We start from the raw sequence: 20,748 nt of genomic DNA, 5'->3' as shown, positions 1-20,748 counted from the left end.
AATAGAGAGTAACAGTTCCTTCAATGTATTTTAGGAGGCTAAAATAAACTCAATACCAACAACAGATGAAAACAGTCTGAGAAAGGCACAATGTGATTTATGAAACAGATGGCGAAATCCTAAGCAAAATATTAGCAAATAGAATCCAATAAAAACATGCTTGTTTTATACACAAGAATACAAAATCATTCATCGTTTAACAAATACTTCCAAGAGCTTCAAGTATGTTAAGCACCAGTATAATAACTTGAGATACATCAGAGACTCTGCCCTTGTAAACTTATATTCAAGTGGAAGGAAATAGATGAGAATCTACAAATAATGGGTCCTTGGTACTGCCTCTGACTGATAGTATTTTCTTAGTGCTGCCCAAGATTGCCTTAGTTATAAACAAGTGCATCTTACTGATGACTCATACAGTTTATTGTTCAAAAGAATTCCCAAACTTTTTAAATATGGACTGTTACCAAGTCCAATCTACTTATTATGACATATATGGATGTACAAAAAGAAAAAAAAAAAGAATAAAACCATAAATACCCAGATATCTAGTCCCAGTTTATAGAATATTATTTTGCACACTCATTTGGGCCTTCTATGTACTGTTCTGAGCTGTGTTTCCACCGTTCCACAGTTACCACTAACCTAAATCTATTTCTATTTTTACTGCATTTCATATGTGTTTTAAAGCAATAGATCTCCATACCTCTTTCTAGAGTGGTTGTACTAATTTTCAGTCCCATCAACAATGTATGAGTGTTCTTGTATCAATTTAAAGAATTCCTTTGTAGATTTTCTTTGACTATTATTATATTTCCTTCAGAACTTGAGAGTTACATTTCTTTACTTTTTTAAAATATATATTAGTTCTCATTTTATTCTTATGGGGAATAACTTAATTAAGTGTTCAATATAAGCAGTGAAAGAGGACATTCTTATCTTATTCTTGATTTTCAAAGTAATACTGCTAATATTTTACTTTTCATTATGCTTGTTGAAGATTTTATCAATTTAAGTATGTTTGTTTTATTTAATTTATCATGAATTTTTCTCATAAAACTTCATTTCATTCCCACCAGTTTTACAGATTTCAAAGTTAGGTGTACACAGGCTAAACAACCTGCTTCATGTGAAACTGGTGGCAGAGCCAGAAGAAAAGCTATGTGAGGGCAGAGCTTCTGCTGAGGCTACTGTCCTATTCTGGATCTCCCTTTTGAGCCCCTCCTATGCTAAAAATAAAACTTCAAAAGATGTTTATCTGGAAAATATCAATAGAAAGCAGTAGAAACAGGAAAAATTTCAGACAAAGTACAATGAGAGCAAACAGGATTAAAATGAAACACATGGTCATTTCATGATATCAAAAGTCATGACTCAAAAAGATCTAAATTATAAATTGTAATATAGCATCAAACTAATAGACAAAGAAGTTAAGAGAAAAGTTTCTGGCGGATTTTAACTTATCTACTTTAGCCTTTGATGGGTTTAACAGGACAAAAATAAATAAAACATTATTTGAATAATTTAAATAAGTTTGTTATGTATCTTGCCCTCCAATGATTCTAGAGTATTAATACCATTAATACCACAAATAATCTCTCAGTAAGTGACAAAAGCAAAAAATCATATACATATTTCTGTTCTCAAGGCAATAAATCTAGAAATTAATAACAAATGCTTGAACAAAATAGTTTGTCTAAAGAAATTTTTTTTTCAGATTACTCTCTTATATAATCATTATTGGAAAGATGAAATAAAAAACTAGGTTTTTCAGAAAATGTCATAGTTTGGAATACTAAAATTTTAAAAAATATAGCAAAATTGTAAGTTGGAAAAATTTACAGGCTTAAATGATTTTGTTAGTAAGTAATAAGGAGTTAATATCTTATGAATGGAATCTTTTATTCAAAAAGTACAAAAATGTCAGCAAAACTTAAAACAAGAAAATAAGGGAAAAGTAAATATAAGAAAAATTAAATTACAGATAAAATTAATAGAATTTATAGTGCTAAAAACTAATAAAATGACAAATGTTGAGAAATTATAATAAAAAGAAATACAAATATATGAAGTAATAATTGAAAAGGAAAAAAGAGACACAATGAAGAATTAGAAAAGACCAATAAAAAGTGAAAAATATCTAAATCAGTAGTTAGCAAAATAGGCAGGCAAAAATACTATTTTTTTTTCTCTCTATATATGAAATTCTTACAATAATACTTAACTCAAGAGTTTATGTAGCAATGTGTTCATTTCTTACATTATTGCTGGCAGTAAAAATTGGTACATTTCTAAAACGTGAGCTTTTAAAAAACACACATTTTGACTCAGTATGAATCTAGCCTAAATAAGCAAAATGCTAAGATTTTTGCACAAGATCCTATTTTTGTATTTCTACTTATAAGTGAAAATTAAGAACAAATCATTTTGTGAAATAATAGAACTGAAAAGTAAATTAAAACCCTACACTATGGAAGTTCTAGAATACTATTCAGTAACATAGGAAAATGCTTGCAAAATATATTTAGTGAAAGAAAAGTAGGACACACCTGCTTTACATAGTATATACTATAGACTGGTGGCATTCAAAATTGTACCATTGAATTATTTAACATTTTGTTTGCACTGAACCACTGTGGTTCATGGTATATAGTATGCTTTTTTCCCTATGGATCCTCATTGTCCACAGCATGGTCCCTTTCCCCCTCCTCTGCTCTAGATATTTATTAGACCCTACAGAATAGGGATGGCTGTGCTGGGCTGCACACAGAGAATTAGGCTGACAGAATTTGCCTATCTGTGAATGTAAGAGCACTCTGATGGTATGTGCTTGGAGTGTGGCCTAGCAGATGTCCCTGTGGGATGTACTTTGTAAAGCACAGCAATAGTAAAATAAAGGAATGCTCTGAAGCTGAGACCTTTCAACTTATGATGGTTGCTAAATCGTAGAGCTCTACTATAAAGCAAATTGTCTATTTTTCAATAATTGATTTTGGTAAAATTAAGATTAGGGACATTTGAACACAACATGAGTAATGTTCCCTAACAGCTAGCTAGTCCTCCTACCTGTTCCTTGTTCTTCAAACTTTGTTTGAGTGCCATTTATTCCAAAGGGCCTCCTTTGACCCCCTAAAGAAATTGTTTCTCCTCTCCTCACCCCTCTCATATCATCCTGTTTTTTGCTGTCACAGCTGGTTCAAAAGTCAAATAGCCTGCATTCAAATTCTGTCTCCCTGTGTGACTTTAGGCAAAATGCTCAACTCTCCAAACCTCAGCTTTCTCATCTATACTCCCTACTCCATAGGGAGGTTAGGAAGAATAGATAAGATTATTTAAGGTACTATGCATACAACATGGTATCTAGTAAGCATTTAAGTAATGTAATCCATTACTATGATAAGAATTAATGCATTTATGTTATATACACGTGTGTTTACTATGTTTTCACCATAGACCCAGTTTGGTTTCCTACTTTACATATTGCACCGAGCACATAGGAGCCACAGAATAAATATGTGGATGAAAGAATGAGTGAGCCAGGGGGTAGAGAGAGAAGAGGGGAGGGGAGGGGAGGGGAGGGGAGGGGGGATAGTAGAGGATAGGAAAGGCAGCAGAATACAACAGAAACTAGTATGGCAATATGTAAATCAATGGATGTGTAACTGATGTGATTCTGCAATTTGTATACGGGGTAAAAATGGGAGTTCATAACCCACTTGAATCAAAGTGTGAAATATGATATATCAAGAACTATGTAATGTTTTGAACAACCAACAATAAAAAATTTAAAAAAAAGAATGAGTGAGCTAACATTGATGTGAGCTTGCTTTAAATTTTAGAATCAGACATTTATGTTAGCTGAAATCTTTCATTCTCCTATTCATGAGCTTTTGTTTTATTATTCACATGCCTTACATCTTCATTCAGACCCAATGTTCAAAGAATGAAGGAAGAGCTGGAAATATTGTAACTACTTAAAGGTTCCCAGCCATTTCCATTTTGTCTTGAACAGACCTCTTCTGGATTTTAAAGCTGGGAGATGATATTTGGTATTTTGAATTTTCCTTATTTATAAGAATAGGTTTTCTGGAAAATGAGTCTATCATTTTGGATACCAAATGACAAGGAGACATTAGGACAGGAAGGCTAACTGAACCTGAGATTGGCATTGTTAAAGATCATAGAATACACATAAATATTTTGTTTTATTTTTCTGGTTGTCAACAGTACAAGTTCATTTAGAAAATGTAGAAAAAAATATAAAATGTAAAAAGGAATAAAATATCATACATATCCCTTATCCCAAACTAAATATCATCAACTTTTGTGCTTATTAATTGTCTAGAATAAAAGATAGTTTAGCAATTAATTCATCAAAGGGTCACTCCAAGTCAGGTCTCTCATCTCCTTGTCTGTCATCTTTTCTATTACTTGTATTGCTCTATGGAAAGAATGAGGGACGAGGAAGATAAACCAGGATAGAAACATGAAAATCATAACAAGTGGTAAGAAAAAAATCAACCTTCAACATTGATTCTCAGCATCACAGAAACTTTAATTTGTAGAGTTTGAACCCCCACAAACAGAACTTACTCAAATGATTATAGGATTCAAAATCCAAACCAAACCACAGCAAACCAAACCAAACCAAACCACCCCCACGACCAGCAAAGTGATCTATAAGAATTACCTGCTCATTTAAAACTATTTCTTGATTCAGGGGTCTTTAAATTAAAAGGACTACAGAAAATTTTAGTTACCTTTATATCATATTTCCTGAAGATATAACAAAAATTTTGACTAGAACTCAGAGTTCAATATGTTGGCAGTTTGGAACGAGGTGATTTTAGAAAATGAAGGACTATTTAAAGTTATCTTGGTAAATAAACATAAACCATATTAAAATTTATTTCCATAGAAATAGTGATTAAAGAATTAAAAATTGAAATAAAATGTTTATAATAAAATTCTAGTTAAATAATTAATTTATTTCAATAAAATATAATAATATCACTGAATGTTTGATATCCTGAGAATATGATAATACTGACTTAAAAAGCTATTATAAAATGCCATATACAATATGATATTTTTGTGGAAAAATATACCTGGAAAAGAAACTGAGAAAAAAATATGTTTCCAAATGTTAAATAGATTTATGTGTGGGTGATGGGATTATTATAGCTTTATTTTAATATTTTTCAAATTTTCTACAGTGATGTATAAATATACATGATTCTACACAGACACTGACATTTTTACACTCAAATAAGCAAATAAGCATTTTTTTGGGAGGGGGGGACTGGGGATTAAACCCAGAGGGGCTTAACCATTGAGCAACATTCCCATCCCTGTTTTTTAATTTTTTTTGTTTTGAGACAAGATCTCTCTAAGTTGCTGAGGCTGATTTTGAACTTGTGATTCTTCTGCCTCATTCTTTAGAGCAACTGGGATTATATGCATCTGCCATTTTGCCCCCCAGCCATTAAGTGTTCTTAAATGGGAATACTTGGACTCCTTGAGGAGCCATGGGTAGGTATCAAAGGATCTTCAGTGCTCATGAAATGCTATTCTCAGTGTTGCACACGTGTTTGTATGTGTATTGTCCATGGAAGAGGATCCATATCTTTCCCCAAATTTTCAAAGTGGTCTGAGACCTCTAAGACCTGAGGAAAACTACTTTCCATCCACTTGTTCTAGATCCTGTACATAACAACTCCAAGTAGGCATCTCCAGACCCCACATTTCAAAGATTGTACATAAAATCTCTTCGGGCTTGTGGGCCATTCATGTTGTATTTTAGTCCTCTATGCACATTTGGAATAAAGCTAAAAGTATTCATGGAAGTAAACAAAATGATTTATCACAACTATATCGTACTATCTAAACTCTAAAATTTCTTGACTCAAAAATAAGAATCACATTTTCTCATTGAAATGGAACACCTTAATTTCTTGTCTGTTATAAATCCATATTTTGAATTACATTTCAAAATATTACCTACTGAGGAACCATTCAACGTTTTGGAACCATTCAACATTCCCTCTTGATCTTTACTTAAATAATCATTTAACATTGACTGTATACTCCACTGTCTGTGGCCAAAAGTAATAGAATTCTAAACCAACCTTTAAAAAATGTTTTCATGTTTTGCTCTGGTGAATAGATATGGAGGGCTACTTAAAGCTACCCTTTGTGTTTTGCTCTTTAGACCTGAAATCTAATGGGGGCAATGCCTACACCACCAGCACCTTTGAAACCCTGAAGAGCATTGGATTTTTTTTATTAAAAAATAAAGTTCCTTGAACTTTCTTTCATTTTACTCTTATGTTTTCATTTTGGATAGTTATGCACACAGACTTTTACAACTTCTTTTATCCATTAATGGAAGAATTGCCCTTTGGCTACAGAGGTTATATCATAAGTACTTTCTAAGTTGTAAGTATAAAAAAGTGGATTCATTTTTAATTTATTATTCAATAAAGTTATTTCCCATTTGGGACAGATAGAGAATTTGTGGCTCATTTGAAATACCAGCCTGCAGACTTATTTCTGTTCTGAGAACAGTACAGTCCTTTTCAGTTTGACCCTATAAAGGGTTTGTTTATTTGCTTTTTAATTCCAGGGTTGATGTTACAGTCTTTATACACACTGGTTCATGGTGAACATTGGAAGCTTGCCTCCATAGTCTTTAGGGGAAGAAGGCATGTAGTGGTTCTCCTTTTTATAAAGAACTTTACAATCTGCTGCAGCCAGTTGGATTTTGAAGAATTTTTTCTGAAACTGACATTTTGTGGTGTTTTGCACATTGTGCTAGCCCATCCACGAATCCACTGACGGATTTCTCCTTCTATTTGGAGATTAATGAGGATCTGCCACATACACTACTAAAGATTTCATTATAAACCTTTAACTTTTCTCTTACTCTCTTTCTCTTTGGTGCACGTGAATTATACAAAATGCTGGGTTCCATTGTGGCATATTTGCATATACATAAAAACATAATTGGATCAGTTTTACTTCTCAATGTCCACCCCCCTTCCCCTTCTCTCCACTCATCCCCTTCCTCTAGACTGGTCTCCCTTCTACTTTTATGGTATCCTTTTCTTTCTTTCTTCTTGTTTGTTTTTTTTTTCCTCTCTAGCTTCCATATATGAGAGCCAACATATGATACTTTTCTTTTTAACTTATTTTGCTGAAAATCATGGTCTACTGTTCTATTCATTTGCCTACAAATGACATAATTTTATTCTTCTTTATGGCTGTGTAAAACTCCATTGTGTATGTAGACCACATGTTCTTTATCCATTAATCTATTGACAGACACTTAGGCTAGTTCCATAATTTGGCTTTCAATAATTGTGCTGTGATAAACATGGATAAGTTTATATTTCTCTAAATTATTCTGATTTTATTCTTTTGGATAAATACCAAGGAGTAGTATAGATTAAACCTTCAGCTCTTAAGAATAAGGACATCATTATAAATGACATGTTTCTAAGAAGTAGAAAGAACAGGAAGAATATTAACTTCCTTCATATCTATAATAAGTATTCAGATCAGAGCATTATGATAAGGTTACTTACACAGGACTGGAAATAGAGAAACCAAAGGTTTGACAACAGAAGTTTCCTTGAGTATATGTTTCATAATTTCATTGTGTTCAGCAAGATAAGACAAGAGTAGAAACAGGTGTGGTGGTGCACACCCATAATCCCAGTTATTCAAGAGACTGAGGCAAGATATTCATAGCTAGTTCAAGATCAGCTTGAGCAACCTAGTGCAGATTTCATATAAAACATAAGATAAATAAAAAACTTAAAAGTATAAATGGTTCAACCCTTCAATTTAAAAGAATAATGACAACAACAAAAAACACCTATTTCCTAAACATTAAACTCTAGAAAATCCCAGATATGGGCATCAGAAACAATGTATGAAAGTAGGCATAAGTTTGGTTAGCATGTTTCATTATGTGTTAAATGTAGTTCCCAATAACTGATGTTCAAAATCTAAAATTAGTAAAACATGAAAAATAAAACATTATTATAGAATATTACAAAAACCTTTTTAGTGGAAGCCTCATGTTCCTTCTCTATAGATTCACAAGTCACTGAGCAATTCAGACTTCTCCAAATGAACTCCATCTAACTAGAGAATACTCATTCTTAATTCTCTGTCAGCTGGTATTCAGAGAACACCACCATTTCTGCATAGCTTCAACAGTGAAGCATACACCCATTCTTCATTCTTCATGCTAACACAGTGACTTGAACATTACTCGTTTTTTGTCTTCCAACTCCCTGGCCTTACCCCATGACAAAAACCATGATTTACATCTCCATTCCAATTTAGCCACACTATTTATGATAATAAATTAAATCTCATGATTTTTAAAACTACTTCATTGCTAATATCTCAAATTATAGCATTTCCTCTGCCTGACACAAAGTCCTGTGTTGTTTTTTTGTTTGTTTGTTTTTTGCTTCATTCATTTCTTATTCTAATCCATTTGTTATTCCTCTTTTTCACTTGAGGTCCCCAATAGTCCTCCAATCTTCTACTCCAGTGGTTCTCAAACTTGTTGAAACACAGGTCCTAAGCCTATAACCATCTGATAATTCTGATTCTATTGGTCAGAGATGGGGCTTGAGAATTTGCATTCCTAACAAGTTCCAAGTGATGCTGAGTGCTTCTAGGGGAACCACACTGAGAAGCATTGTCCTTGTTCAATAATAAAACTTTTGTTCCATTATAGAAATCAGTGCTTAAGAATAAGGACTTTGAAATAAAGAAACCTAATTTCAAATTCTAGCTCAACCATTTTTATATTACCAGCCTTTTCAATTTGGGGCAATTTATTGGATAAAAAAATGATCTCTCACTGTTTTGATTGGCATATTGGTGTTTTCCCTATCATTACCAGAGTAACTGCACATTTTAAAATTTATCAGTTGTTTGCCTTTTATTTGTTTGAATTAGCCATCAATCTCATTTCTATTTCTTTCTTTCTCAGTGATTGGTACAAATTGTTATACATTCTGAATGCTATTATGTAGCAGCATTTTATTTTATTAGTTCTTCACCTGTGTTCAACTATATTTATGTGATCTTTTTCATACATTTTAATATATTGAAGTTTATCCATCTTTTATATCATCATTTTCAGCTTTTATATCTGATTTAACATGGCCTTCCTTATCCTGAAGTCATGAACTGATACCATTAGACCTTGTTTTGATGCTTTTAAAGGTTTAAATTGTTTGTTTTATTTTTTAAATTCTTTAATTAACTGTTCTGTATATTGTGATGCAGAGATCTAATTTTAATTTTATGATTACTAATTCCCCATATTTATCATGTATTTGCAATGCATTATGTATTATGTATTATTATGTATTTGTAACATGTTGATTCTCATCATATATTTGAGTCTATTCTCTTTGATTGGCCAAATAGAATAGACTTATCTAATATTTCACTAATTCTACATTCTCACTATAGCTGTAGTAAGAGTTTTAAAATCTGATAGAACAAATTCCAAATTGGCTTATTTTTCACAAATATCTTATATTTTCTTACAACAAACTCATCTGAATTTTATAAAAATCTTGTTGGGATTTTTATTCAATATTGCATTGAATTCATGTGTTACAGTGAAGTAAACTGACAGAATTATACTGATATACTGTGTGTATATACAAATATGCAAAAATATGTATAATTGTAATGCACCAATGAAAAGGAAAAAAATTGATGAGTCTTCTCTTTCCAAAGGTACAGTTTTTATTTATTCATTTATTACTCCCCATTTATTCACGTGTTGTATAATTACTCTGAAAAGATTTAACTCTTTTATTGTTGTTATTTAGTTTACTCCTAGATACTTAAAATTTAATTTAAAAAATTCTCCATTTCATTCTGCTAATTTCTTAAACTATTTTTTTAATGACCAGTTTGAAGAGTTTATTTTGTCTGTTTCTACTTTATCTACTGAATCACAATATGTTTTCCTTTCCCATCACAGTAGAAAAAGTAAATATTACTGATGGTCCCTGAATTGATAAACTCAGTGGTTTTGTTCCTAGTTTTTTATAATTTTCAATTTCTCTACATTGAGTTTATCGATTCCTACATTTATCTCAATACTCCTACGTTGGTGTCCACAGCATTTCAGTCTTATTTCCCGTTTCATTACTCTCTCTTTGCTTCTTATCTGTTTTTTTTAATCTTCCAATTTGCAAACATAATTTTCTTTCTGTTCTTTTTCCTTTTTTACATGCTTTCTTCCCATCCATTTGAGGATGGTAGGGACTTCTATATACTTTCATTAGTGATGTAAGCCCTTGACATATTGTAGTTGGTAAATACAAGTTTTTTAAAAAGATGTGAATGACTATATCAGAGATTTAAAATTCTTATCAATACAAAAATCAAGTAGCTATTGACCATTGTCAGATTTGCAGTCCATTTGCCACTTTTGTGCTACATTATAATTTTATCTTACTTTCAGTTTTATTTCTCTCTTATACTCTAATCAAAACAGGGTATTCTCAACTCTTTTTTCTCTGTTTTTAAAATTTGTTCTAATTAGTTATATATGACAGTAGAATGCACTTTGATATATCATGCATAGATGGAGTATAATTTCTTATTCTTCTGGTTGCACATGATGTAGAATCCCACCAGTTTTGTAGTTATATACATACATAGGGTAATAATGTTTGATTCATTCTATTGTCTTTCCTACTCACATACCCCCTCCCCTCCTTTCATTCCCTCTACCAAATCTAAGGTAAATTCTATTCTTCCCTAATCCCCTCATCCCCTTATTGTGAACTAGTATCTGCATATCAGAAAAAACATTTAGCCTCTGGTTTGGGGATATTGGCTTATTTCTCTTAGCATGATATTTTCCAACTCCATCCATTCATTGGAAAATGCTGTAATTTCACTCTTCTTTAAAACTGAGTAATATTCCATCATACACCCCCCCCACACACATAAATATCACATTTTCTTTGTCCTTTCATCTGTTGAAGCACACCTATATTGGTTCCATAGATCAGCTATTGTGAGTTGAGTTGCTATAAACATTGACATGGCTGCATCATTGTAATATGCCAATTTTAAGTCCTTGGGATACAAACCGAGGGATAGGTGGTTCAAACGGTGATTCCATTCCAAATTTTCTGAGGAATTTCCGTACTGCTTTCCATAATGGTTGCACCAATTTGCATTTCCACCAATAATGTATGAGTATACCTTTTCCCCTACATTCTCACCAGTACTTATTATTGCTTGTATTCTTGATAAATGTCATTCTGACTGGGGTGAGATGAAATCTTAGAGTAGTCTTGATTTGCATTTCTCTAATTAGTAAAGATGTTGAACATTCTTTCATATGTTTGTTGATCAATTGTATTTCTTCTTCTGTGAAGTATCTAGTTCAATTCCTTAGCCCATTTATTTATTGGGTTATTTAGTATTTGGGGTGTTAAGTTTTTGAGTTATTTATATATCCTGGAGATTAATGCTCTGAGGTGCATGTAGTAAAAAATTTCTCCCAATATGTAGGCTCTGAAACTATACTACAGAGCCATAGTAACAAAAATGGCATGGTATTGGCACCAAAACAAATATGTAGACCAATGGTTCAGAATAGAAGTCACAGAGACAAACCAACATAAATACAGTTATCTCTTAGACAAAGGTGCCAAAAACATTCACTGGAGAAAGGATAGCCTATTCAACAAATGGTGCTAGGAAAATTGGAAAGCCACATGTTAACATAATAAAATTAAACCCCTATCTCTCACTCTGCATGAAATTCAACTCAAAGTGGATAAAAGGCTTAGGCATTAAAACAGAGACCCTGCACCTAATAGAAAAAAAAAAAAGTAGGCCCAAATCTTCACCATGTCTGCCTCGTACCTCACTTCCTTAACAAGACCCCTAAAGCACAAGAATTAAAATCAAGAATCAATAAATGGAATGGATTCAAACTAAAAAGCTTTTTCTCAGCAAAGGAAATAATCAATAATGCAACTTTTAATATTACCTTTGTCCCTGATGTTTTTCTCTAAGATCCCTTCCATCTTGTTGAAACCCTTTCCAGTATTTAAGGACCATATCACTGCTCTCCTTTTCTTGGAAGTTTTTTCTAATTCCCCATGACTGGATATAATCTCTTCCATTTTTGAATGTTCATAAATACGTCTGAGTTCTGCTACTCTCATTGAATTTGTATGTGTAAATTAGAAAGTTACCTTTTAGATTTGCACAGTCTAAAAGAAATGATAATTTTCTATTTTCACAATGGTGAGGAAAGATAAAATCTCAAATATTGTTGATAGGATTTTCCAGAGGATAATTTGGCAACACATGCCAAGACCTTAAAAATGCAAGCAGGTTTGGGCATAGCAATTTCCATTTTATGAATTTTTCCTAAGGATATCATCTGAGATATGTGCCTATTGTTCATTCTAGCATTTTTTTAAAAGTAAAAAATATATAAAAATCTAAGTGTCAAATAACATATTTTTGTTTAGTAAATTTTGAATATTGAAGTAAAACCAAAATCGTCTTGCAAAGAGAATATATAATTACATGGGAAAATATCACAATGTAAGAAAAAAACAGGACACAAACAAATCTTCCAGTATAATGCCATTATTTCAGAGGAAAATAAATATGCTTAGAAAATATTAAAAAGACATACACCAAAATATTTACAATGGTTTTGTTGCTTTGTGGATGATATGAAGTTTTAAAATGTTAGCCTATCCCATGTTTTCCAAATTTTCATGTGCATACATTGTGCTCATAATTTTTATGAAATATCTGGACAATTAATTTTAACTTTTTAAATGAATTATGTACTATGCTGCCAAGATTCCTCCCCCTACTGTTCCCACTGACTTCATCTATTAGGACCTTGGTTCCCATTCTCCAGCTGCTGGAGGTACTACTGCAGACTCCCATTGTTTAGGCCCTCCTTCCCAACTCTATCAATTACCTTTTCCCAAATAAAACTTTCCCTAAAGAGAATCGCTTTTTCCAAGGTCATGACCTATTCCCAAGGACAGTCTAGCTCTAATGACTAATTATGGGGCTCTGAAGACCTGGGCCCCTTATTCAAATTAGAGATGATGCTATGGGGACATTGAGCTCCAGCATTTCCTGTGCAATGGGTGAGATATTCATTGAATTTTCTTCACAGCCCACCACCTCCCCTTGTCCACTTGTGCTTCCTTCTTTCACTCCCATGTATGTATCAATCCTGAGGGCCCACCCTACTTAACTTGCATGGAAATCTTTCTTCATTTTAGAATCTGCTTTCCAGGGAAGATGCTGCTTGCTGGGTACTTTATATCTATTACTCCTAACAAGTCTTACCATAAGATTTTAAGGCAGTTATTGATATCTCTTTTTTTGCAGAAGAGAAAAACTTAGTTCAAATGTTTTTATATTTTGTGCAAAAATATACTATTTATAAACATCAAAGCCAAGTTTGAAAGCAACTGTGGTTTCTCTATAAAGACTATGCTTTTTCCATTAAGCCAAATAAGCTCTAGTCAGCCTTGTGCTTTATTATTTTTATGCTTTTTCTGTCCTTTCTGGTAGGTGGTAAATTCTTCAGCTGCAGGGATTTTGTCTTTTATATCGTTGAATACCCTGCAGGGTATTGCATGTTGCCTTGCCCATAATAAGTTCTCCATGTTTGTGGAATTGACTCACATTATCAAGACTCAAAATGTAGTTCTGTTTCTCTCTCACACACACATGCACACACATTAACACAGACACACGAAAAAATAGATTCTCTAGGAGGAGAAAAATCATGGTAAGATGTAGCAATTGTAATTTTATTTATGTTTCGTGAAATAATTTCCTAAAAAGGAATGATACTAATTTTCTTTTTCTCCTTCCTCAATATTAGATAACAAAACACAATTTTACAGAGACTTGTCTTTAATTATTAAAGTAAATAAGTTGGTGAGATGTAATAATCATATTGAACTTTAATGGCTAATATCATGGTTTTTCACTTTGTATTCTTGGTTCAGTCTTTTATGAAATCTAAGTTATTGGAGAAGAAATCTATTAAGTGTGAAAAAAAGTAACAAAGAGTCATGTTCATTTCTAACATAAGAATTGAAAGTATTCTACCAGAATGGAAGCTTTTATGGCAGCAAACAGGATTACAAAATAAGATTTCTAGTGCTCATCAAAACTTGTTATTGCAAGTTGAATTTTCTTTAAATTGAAAAATCTGCCAGATTTATTATTTTTTAAATACAAGTAAAATGAATATATCAATAATGAGTTATAGTATTTGGAATAAATAATATTAGATTCAAGTTTAGACTTATGAAAGCAGGTATCTGAAAACAAATGTCAAAGATGTTGGTATCCCACCCCCAAATTGTTTGTTGAAGTTTAATCCCTAGTATGATGGGAAGTGATTAAATCATGAAGGTGGAACTTTCTTGCCCCTTCTGCTATTTGAGAACCCAGAGCAGCCACCATCAATAATCAACCAGCCCTTAACAGACACAAGGATCTACTGGCACCTTGATGTTGGACTTCCCAGCTTCCAGAAATGTGAGAAATAACTTTCTGTAATTTATAAATTACCCAGTATAAGGTTTTTGTGTTATAGCTGTCTGAACAGAATGAGACAAAAACACAGTGGAGAAACATTTCCTATTGACAAAATTTTGTTGTTCTTGTACTGCTGGAGAATCAGCATGAAGGGATGCTTCTAACACCAAATTATGAAAAGTTACTGGAGCATTATTAATGCTATCAGGCTCTGATGCAATGAATCAACAGAGTGCATGATTGGTAACTGGCCCAAACTATTTTATAAAAGTGATCAATACAATAGTCTGGATGTTCTAGTGGATGAAATAGGCAGCCTCCTATGTGAAATGGCTTTGGGAGGCCTCATTTTCACGAGTCAAGCACCATGAGTTCTAAAATTCCATTGTTAGATAATTATTTCAGCTCCTATTAAAATATATATTTCCCAGAGAAACTAGTACTCACAAGTATCATCACATAAATGTACCTTTAATTGAAAGAAACACTAAGAGGCTAGAGGCAAGAAATATAGTTTCAAAATTGGAATAGGATAGACCATAATTATCCTTGTATATGGTTATGATCAATGTTTAACCTTAAGCCTGAGGCCTAAAATCAGTCTAGCCTTCAATTAACTTACTTTGGTCTGTCTCATCATATTATTTCCTTTTATATTTAGCCTTGTTCTAGACATTCTCTAAATATTTCCCTGTAAAATGCAAGCAACCGTCTTTAAGACTAGAAGGTCAATGATACTGATCTTATTTTTCTCTGTACTCTAGTTCTTCCTGTTAACTAGAAATATTATATCCTTGAGGGGGAAAAAAGAATTTCATGCTCTTTTCTTTCTTTCTCTTCTATTATAGACATGCCTAATAAATGGACTTCCTTTAAAAAGTTGATCTCATCAAAGTAGGAAGTCAAATAGTGGTTACCAGAAGTTGGGAAGGGCAGGAGGGAAGAGGGGTACAGAGAGAGAGGATGGTCGTTAGGTTTAGGGTTGCAATGGGACAGGAGGAATAGTTTCTAATGTTCTATGGCATAGTAGACACTGTGGTTGACAAAATCTAACTGTCCACTGCAGAATAGCTAGTAAAGAGAATTTTGAATGTTCCTAGCAGAGAGAAGCTATAAATGTTTGAGGAGATGGGCATACCAATGATGCTGATCCGATCATTGCACACTGTATACATGTGCTCCAAAATCACACTGTACCACAGAATATTCACAAATGAAATGTGTCAACCAAATTTTTTAAATTAAGTAAATAAATAAATTTGCAATAAAATGAAGAGAGCTTTCTGAGCATGTAGGTTTTCACATTAAAGTAGTTGAAATAATTGTTCACTTACAAACTTCATGTATTTTCAAAGGACCATTATTGTGTTGCCCCATTCTGTCCCAAGGCCCACACTGACAGGCTTTCTTTCCAATTCTAAAATGAGTTCAATGACTTTTTGAAAAATCTTAGAAATTTTTGAAATTTCCATTTTATTACTTGTTTTGAAATATCCCAAATTAGCGAACCATGTCAATGAATAAACATTTTTAAAAATTGAAACATCATCAGCAAAATCAAATTTAGACAACATTTATAACCTAATGTAAATTATTTTAGGCAGCTAGTTTCTTTTGATTCTTTGCTAAATCACCAACTAAAAGAATGAGATTTATGAGGAAAGGGGGAGCAAGATGGTTGGTATGGCCCAAAGTTGTCATCGTGTGGGTGGTACTATGGTCTGAATGTAGCTTCTCTGCTCCAAAACTCGTTTCCAAATTTGGCCCTCAAGGTAGCAGCATTGAGAGGTGGCAGGTCCTTTAAGAGGAATTTAGCTCCACCCTGGTCAAGAGGCTAATGCTACTTTGAAGGAATAGGTTAATTCTTTTCCTTTTTCCTTGTTAGTTTTTTAAAAATTTGTTCTAATTAGTTATACATGACAGTAGAATATATTTATGCACTTTGATATATCATACATAAATGGAGTATAATTTCTCATTTTTCTCATTGTCCATGTTGTAGAAACATGTCAGGCAGTCATATATGTATATAAGCTAATAATGTCTAATTTATTATACTATCCTTATACCCACTCCTCTCCCTTCACTCCCCTCTACCAAACCTAAAGTCACTCTGTTCTTTCCTAGCTCCCATCCCCCACTTATTGTGAATTAGCATCCACATATCAGAGAAAATGTTCAGCCTTTGATTTGGGGGGATTAGCTTATTTCACTTAGCATGATATTCTCTAACTGCATCCATTTACCAGCAAATACCATAATTTCATTCTTCTTTAAAGCTGAGTAGTATTCGTGTGTGTGTGTGTGTGTGTGTGTGTATCACATTTTATTTATCCATTCATAGGTCGAGGGGCACCTAGGTTGATTCCATAGTTCAGCTATTGTGAGCTGAGCTGCTAGAAACATTGATATGGCTGCATAACTGTAATATGTTGATTTTAAGTCCTTTGGGTATAAACCAAGGTAAATGAGTGAGACTGGATCAGCTGCTGTAAGAGTGATTTTTTTTACAAAGTGATGCTGTCCCATACACAAAATTGTCCAAGTTTTCCATGATGTTATGATGCAGCGCAAAGCCCTTTCCAGAAACACCTGCTTGGTCTTGGACTTTCAACCTCCAGAACTGCAAGTTAACTAACTTCTTGCCTTTTTAAATCACCCAGTCCCAGGCATTCTGTTATAGCAACAGAAAATAGACTAAGACATGCAGCATAAAAAACTGACTAGGGTATAGAAAGATTGAAATGAGAAAGATATAGAGAATGAGAAAGATGTGCATACATGTTGGATAGAAGTAAACACATTCTCTGTGTGTACTCACAAAGAAATGATTTTTTTTCTTCTTTGTTTCTGCTGCCTTCCTATCCTCACCCAGAACAAATTTCCTCCGATCAACAGAGGAGTTAGACTAAGACTGGCTTATCTGAACTAAATTTGAACTACTGAACATTTTGTGTTAATTGATTTCTGCAAGCTAGTCTGCTTTTGAGAAAACATGTCTTTACAAATCTGAACAATAAACACAGAGGAAGCATCCTATAACAAATTGATTTATTTATCAGGAACACAGTTATATACCCCATTTTAACAAGACAAAGTACCTACTAAAGAGATCAGCTGTCCATCAGATGATTTTAAATGACTGTTTCTATTGAGCAAGCAGAAAAGAATGGTGAGCTCATCTGTTTGACAGGCAGAACATCCCCTGTGGCAGGGTGGACCCGCTAAAGAGGAAAATGTGGGCTGGTAAATATTTAGTGTATAAAAGCTTTAGTCATGGAAATATTTTCTCAATTTACACTTATGAGGGTACTTTACAGGGGTTTTATGATGTGTATGCATTTTGGAATAAAAAGCACAAAAATCTACATATGGAAAATAAAATTAAACAATGAAAACATCACTTAGCACACAGAAAAAGCTACTTGGCAATTCTTTGAACTTTTAAATATATGTTGTGGTCCTTGGGCTGTTGACTCCTTTAGCTTGTCCTCGTGTGGATTAGCTGCCCTCTTCCCTAAAGAGCGCCTCTCTCTATCCCTTTTCTTGGAAAGCTCTTGTCCCCAAGATGCGTCTATACTCTACTTCTTCAGTCCTGTGTCTCTCTAAGCAGATGGTGTAAAAGGATCTTTTTTTTTTTTTTTGGCTTTAGCCATTAACTTTGTTAAATGTGCATCCGAATCTGGGGTCCTTTCCCTTCTGGCATGAACTAACAACCTGTTAAGATGACATTTTCAGGCCAAGTTACAGTAGGTGCAGAGCCGGGAGCACCTGAATCCTGGTGCTATGAAGCATATGGAAATGGAAACTTCTGGAGGAAAACACCCCACTTCAGTGTTTGGCAAGGAAAATAAGATTGAGAAAAGAGAAGGGGAATTAGATCATGACACATGTTACTTGGCGGAAGAAGAGGGTTGAAGAAAATGGGATGAAGAAAAGCCTGAGAGACAAGATTCTGGCCTTCTTTCCCACCTAGGACTCTTCTCATTCCTTTAGCTTGCTTCCAAGCTGATCTTTATTATCGTCACTGCTTCTATGCTCTCAACACTCATGAAACAAGGGTTAAAGGCCATTTAGTTATATATTTTTCTAGAAAGCTTTTTCCACATTTTTAGTGTTCTCCCTGATATTCTTGTGGATTTTTAGTCTTCTTTGATTTTTAGGAAATGTGTCAGGTTCCTGAAGGCAGTTTTCTTGTTGAGCACAGTTTTGAGGTGTGCTTAACTTGAGGATTATTCAGAAGATAGAATATTCTGTTTACTTTTAGTGCTTTTCAAAGTGTGTATAACACATACCTTAAAACACAAAAATTAATGCTGTTAACATAATGCTCTAAAGCAATCAGATTTTGCTTTACTGTAGCCTTGACTCTGAGGTGCTTCAATTCCTTTCTGACCACATTTGTTCTACTCTTTTTAAGCTGAAGATCAATTTCTTTGTGAGAGAAAACAGAAGCAATATCAACATTTCATGGCTTTCTCTGTGTCCTCAGATATATCATCTTCAAGAAGTAGAGATATTCCTGCCTTATTTATTATCCTTATTTGCAAATGGATTTTTTTAAAAGTGTGCTGTTTTTAGTACTCTTGAATAAGTCAAAGAGTCTGCCAGTATTTGAACAAAGCATTATTTTTGGCGTCTTAAGAAAATCAAATCACTCTTTTTTTTATTCTCTTCAAGTGATGGGGCCATTCTTTCAATCTCAGCAATAAGGAATGCATATTTGGGGGGGTTTGGTTTCTAAGTTACACTTACACATTAACATTAATGTATCATGAATTTAGGAACATCATATTAAACTGATTCAGATCCTGACCCTAGTGTTGTCTGCAAACAGAGAGACTTTGACCTTTATATCCTTGTCTCTTGAAGACTGTGATTGTTAGGCAGGTATATGTTTTATGATTTATTGTAGTCATTGCTTTAAACTTTTCTTCCATTGTTTCATATGCTAAATGATCATTTATTGTTTGTAGAATTTTCTCTTTGAAGTAAATGGGTCTCAAATTATGTTCACTTTATAAATAAAGAATTCATTTGTCACAATAGAGGGCATTCATATTAAATGCATATTTAGTCATGTATGACTTAATTTTGAGGGGAGGTTACTAGAGATTGAACTCAGGGGCATTCAACCACTGAACCACATCCACAGCCATATTTTGTATTTTATTTAGAAACAGGGTCTCACTGAGTTGCTTAGTGTCTTGTTGTTGCTGAGACTGGCTTTGAACCCTCGATCCTCCTGTCTCAGCCTCCAGAACTGCTGGAATTACAGGCGTGCACCACTGTGCCCAGCCATATCAGACTCAATTTTCAACTCAATGAATTTTATTAGTTTATGAGACTCTTAAAATGGCACATATGGCTTTGAATTGCCCTAATCAAATAGTCAATAATCTGATAATTAATGGCTACATTTTTCCTTAGATATGTCTATTTGGATTTTTACTTAGTATAAGAAAAATTATGAAAATTTGCTTTTGTAGCTCAATTCACAATTTAAGGTTGTCTTGCAAATATATGATCCCCTTAAACCCTGTCTTTATAAACAGGGCTGGTATTGCTGACCTCTGTGTTGAGACACAAATTGAAGATTCAAAAGAAATTAAATGAAAGAGGACTACCCATCAATCTTTTTAAAATTTTTCTGTTATTTTACTAATAATTAGCACTGAAATAACACTATTTGCCTAGAATTCTAAGTGATTTTCACGTACTAATCATTTACTCTTCACAACCATCTATGATTTAGGGACTATTATTATTCTCCTTTTACATATGGGATAAAGTGGGCCAAAGTCACATGGATGTAAAGTGACAAAAACTGTGTTTTGGATTAAGTAGTCTGTTTGTAATGATCACAGCCTGATCTCACATATATTCATCTTGTGAACATTTATTGAGAGCATGTGCAAAATGCTGTATTGTGTATACTAAGAGCTATAACAATTAGCAAACTATTTGAAGAGACAAACCATAGCCATAACTAATGAAAATGAAGCTAGTATTCAAACATTATGGAAGTTTTAAACTTTTCCCCCACCACTGATAACAAGCAAGAGAAAAGGGATTTGAGTGATGGATCTTGGAAACCATTTAGGAGATAAGATTTGAAGCTCTGCAGTCTGAGAAGTTCGA

Source organism: Marmota flaviventris, chromosome 6 (assembly GCF_047511675.1).
Source record: "Marmota flaviventris isolate mMarFla1 chromosome 6, mMarFla1.hap1, whole genome shotgun sequence".
Taxonomy (NCBI): domain Eukaryota; kingdom Metazoa; phylum Chordata; class Mammalia; order Rodentia; family Sciuridae; genus Marmota; species Marmota flaviventris.
This window is presented reverse-complemented; position numbering follows the sequence as displayed.